Below are 4,523 nucleotides of genomic sequence, written 5' to 3' on the forward strand. Positions count from 1 at the left end.
CAATATTCTCTGATAGTAGTTTGTATTTCTGTGGGATCAGTGGTGTGATATCCCCTTTGTCATTTTTTATTGTGTCTATTTGATTCTTCTCTCTTTTCTTCTTTATTAGTCTGGCTAGTGACCTCCCTATTTTGATGATCTTTTCAAAAAACCAGCACTGGATTCATTAATTTTTTGAAGGGTCTTTTGTGTCCGTATCTCTTTCAGTTCTGCTCTGATCTTAGTTATTTCTTGTCTTCTGCTAGATTTTGAATTTGTTTGCTCTTGCTTCTCTAGTTCTTTCAATTGTGATTTTAGGGTGTCCATTTAAGACCTTTCCTGCCTTCTCTTGTGAGCATTTAGTGCTACAAATTTTTCTCTAAATACTGCTTTGGTTGTGTCCCAGAGATTCTTGTAGGTTGTATCTTTGTTCTCAGTGGTTTCAAAGAACTTATTTATCTCTGCCTTTATTTTTTCATTTACCCAGTAGTCATTCAGGAGCAGGTTGTTCAGTTTCCAAGTAGCTGTACAGTTTTGAGTGAGTTTCTTAATCCTGAGTTCTAATTTGATTGCACTGTGGTCTGAGAGAATGTTTGTTATGATTTCCATTCTTTTGCATTTGATGAGGAGTGTTTTACTTCCAATTATGTGGTCAATTTTAGAATAAATGCAATGAGTTGCTGACAAGAATGTATAATCTGTTGATTTGGGGTGGAGAGTTCTGTAGATGTCTATTAGGTTTGCTTGGTCCAGTGCTGAGTTCAAGTCCTGAATATCCTTGTTAATTTTCTGTCTTGTTGATCAATCTAATATTGACAGTTTGATGTTAAAATCTCCCACTACTATCATGATGTAGGAGATTAAGCCTCTTCGTAAGTCTCTAAGAACTTGCTTTATGAATCTGGGGGCTCCTGTATTGGGTCTATATATATTTAGAATAGTTAGCTCTTCTTGTTGCATTGATCCCTTTACCATTATGTAATGCCCTTCTTTGTATCTTTTCGTTTTTGTTGGTTTAAAGTCTGTTTTATTAGAGATTAGAATTGCAACTCCCGCTTTTTTTTTTTTTTTTTTCTTTCCATTTGCCTGGTAAATATTCCTCCATCCCTTAATTTTGAGCCTGTGTGTCTTTGCACGTGAAATGAGTCTCCTGTTTGGTCTTTACTCTTTATCCAATTTGCCAGTCTGTGTCTTTTAATTGGAGCATTTAGACCATTTACATTTAGGGTTAATACTGTTATGTATGAATTTACATTTTAGGTTAATATTGTTATATGTGAATTTGATCCTGTCATTATGATGCTAGGTTGTTGTTTTGCACGTTAGTTGATGCAGTTTCTTTATAACATCGATGTTCTTTACAATTTGGTATGCATGTTTTTGCAGTGGCTATTACCGATTGTTCCTTTCCATGTTTAGTGCTTCCTTCAGGATCTCTTGTAATGAAGGCCTGGTGGTGACAAAATCTCTCAGCATTTGCTTGTCTGTAAAGAATTTTATTTATCCTTTGCTTATGAAGCTTAGTTTGGCTGGATGTGAAGTTCTGGGATGAAAATTCTTTTTTTTAAGAATGTTGAATATTGGTGCCTACTATCTTCTGGCTTTTAAAGGTTTCTGCAGAAAGATCTGCTGTTAGTCTGATGGGATTCCCTTTGTGGGTAACCTGACTTTTCTCTCTGGCTGCCCTTAACATTTTTTTTCATTCCAACCTTGGTGAATCAGATGATTGTGTGTTTCAGGGTTTCTCTTCTCGAGGAGTATCTTTGTGGTGTTCTCTGTATTTCCTAAATTTGAATGTTGGCCTGTCTTACTAGGTTGGGGAAGTTCTACTGGATAATCTCCTGAAGAGTGTTTTCCAGTTTGGTTCCATTCTCCCAGTCACTTTCAGGTACACCAATCAAATGTAGATTTGGTCTTTTTCACATAATCCCATAGGTCTTGGAATCTTTGTTCTTTTTCATTCTTTTTTCTTTAATCTTGTCTTCTCTCTTTATTTCAGTAAGTTGATCTTCAATCATTGTTATCCTTTCTTCTGGTTGATCGATTTGGCTGCTGGTAAGTGTGCATGCGTCACGAAGTTCTTGTGCTATGTTTTTCAGCTCCATCAGTCATTTATGTTCTTCTCTACACTGTTTATTCTAGTTAGCAATTCGTGAAACCTTTTTTCAAGGTTCTTAACATCCTCGCGTTGGGTTAGAACATGCTCCTTTAGTTTGGAGGAGTTTGTTATTACCCACCTTCTGAAGCCTACTTCTTTCAATTCATCAAACTCATTCTCTGTCCAGTTTTGTTCTCTTGCTGGTGAGGAGTTGTGATCCTTTGGAGGAGAAGAGGCATTCTGGTTTTTTGAATTTCAGGCTTTTTGCGCTGGTTTCTCCTGATCTTCATGGATTTTTCTGCCTTTGATATTTGATGTTGGTGACCTTTGGATAGAGTCTTTTAGTGAATGTGCTGTTCCTTTCTGTTTGTTAGCTTTCCTTCTGATAATCAGGCCCCTCTACTTCCGGTCTGCTGGAGTTTGCTGGAGGTTTGCTCCTGACCCTGTTTGCCTGGGTATCACCAGCAGAGGCTTCAGAACAGCAAAGATTGCTACCTGATCTATTTTCTGGAAGCTTCATCCCATAGGGGCACCTGCCAGATGCCAGCCAGAGCTCTCCTGTATGAGGTGTCTGTTGGCCCCTAGTAGGAGGTGTTTCCCAGTCAGGATACATGGAGGTTAGGGACCCACTTGAGGATGCAATCTGACCCTTAACAGAGCTTGAACACTGTGCTTGGAGGTCTGTTGCTGTCTTCAGAGATGTCAGGCAGGAAACTTTAAGTCTGCTGAAGCTTCACCCACATCCACCTCTTTCTTCAGGTGCTCTGTCACAGGGAGATGGGGGTTTTATCTATAAGTCCCTGACTGGGGCTCCTGCCTTTTATTCAGAGATGCCTTGGCCAGAGAAGAGAAATTTGGCAGTCTGGCCACAGCAACCTTGCTGAGCTGCAGTGGGCTTCACCCAGTTCCAACTTCCCAGTGTTTTGTTTACACTGTGAGCATAAAACTGCCTACTCAAGCCTCAGCAATGGCAGATGTCCCTCCCCCCACCAAGCTGGAACCTCCCGGGTGGATCTCAGACTGCTGCTGTGCTGGCAGTGAGAATTTCAAGCCAGCGGATCTTAATGTGCTGGGCTTCATGCAGGTGGGACCCTCTGAGCCAGACTACTTGGTTCCCTGGCTTCAGCACCCCTTTCCAGAGGAGTAAACGATTCTGTCTTGCTGGCGTTTCAGGCACCACTGGGGTATGGAAAAAAAGAACTGCAGCTAGTTTGGTGTCTTCCCAAATTGCTGCCCAGTTTTGTGCTTGAAACCCAGGGCCCCGGTGGGGTAGGAACAGGAGGAAATCTGGTTTGTGGGGTTTGAAGACCGTGGGACAAGCACAGTATCTGTGCTGGAGTTCCTCAGGCTCAGTCCCTCATGGCTTCCCTTGGGTAGGGGAGAAAATTCCTTGACCCCTTGTGCTTCCCAGGTGAGGCAACACCCCTACCTGCTTTGTCTGGCCCTCTGTGGGCTGCACCCTGTCCAACCAGTCCCAGTGAGATGAACCAGGTACCTCAGTTGGAAATACAGAAATCACACACCTTCTCCATCGATCTCGCTGGGAGTTGCAGACCAGAGCTGTTCCTAATTGGCCATCTTGCCAGCCCCTCTGCTAAAGATGTTTAGCAGCTTAAGAAGCTTTGGGACTGAGACTATGAGATTTTCTAGATATAGGATCATAGCATCTGCTATCCAGCATAGTTTAACTTCCTCTGTTTCTATTTGAATGCTTTTTATTTTTTTCTCTTGCCTTATTGCACTAGCCAGGACTTCCAATACTATATTAAAAAGAAGTGGTGAGAGAGGGCATCCTTGTCGTGTGCCAGTTTTAACAGTGAATGCTTTCAGCTTTTGCCCTTTCCGTATGATGTCATCTGTGGGTTTGTGATGTATGGCTCTTATTATTTTGTGGTATGTTTTTTCAATACCTAGTGTATTGAGAGTTTTTAACATAAATGGTGTTCAATTTTATTGAAAGCTATTTCTGCATCTATTGAGATAATCATGTGGTTTTTGTCTTTAGTTCTCTATATATGATGAATCACATATTGATTTGTGTAAGTTGAACCAACCCTGCAACCCATTGATGAAGCCTACTTGATTATAGTGGAAAAGCTTTTTAATGTGCTGCTGGATTTTGTGTGCCAGTATTTTGTTGAGAATTTTTGCATCAATGTTCATCAAGAATATTAGCCTGAAGTTTTCTTTTTTTGGGTGCCCCTGCCAGGTTTTGGTACCACTATGGTGCTGGCCTCATAGAAAGAGTTAGGAAGAAGTCCCTCTGTTTCAATTCTTTGAAATAGTTTCAGTAGGAATTTCACTAGCTGTTCTTTGTAAATCTGGTATCATTCAGCTGTTAATCTTCCTGCTCCTGGGTTGTTTATTATTGGCAGACTATTTATTATTGCCTCAATTTCAGAGCCTGTTATTTGTCTTTGCAGGGGTTCAATTTCCTCCTAGTTTA

The sequence above is a fragment of the Macaca fascicularis genome, chromosome 19 (assembly GCF_037993035.2).
Source record: "Macaca fascicularis isolate 582-1 chromosome 19, T2T-MFA8v1.1".
Taxonomy (NCBI): Eukaryota; Metazoa; Chordata; class Mammalia; order Primates; family Cercopithecidae; genus Macaca; species Macaca fascicularis.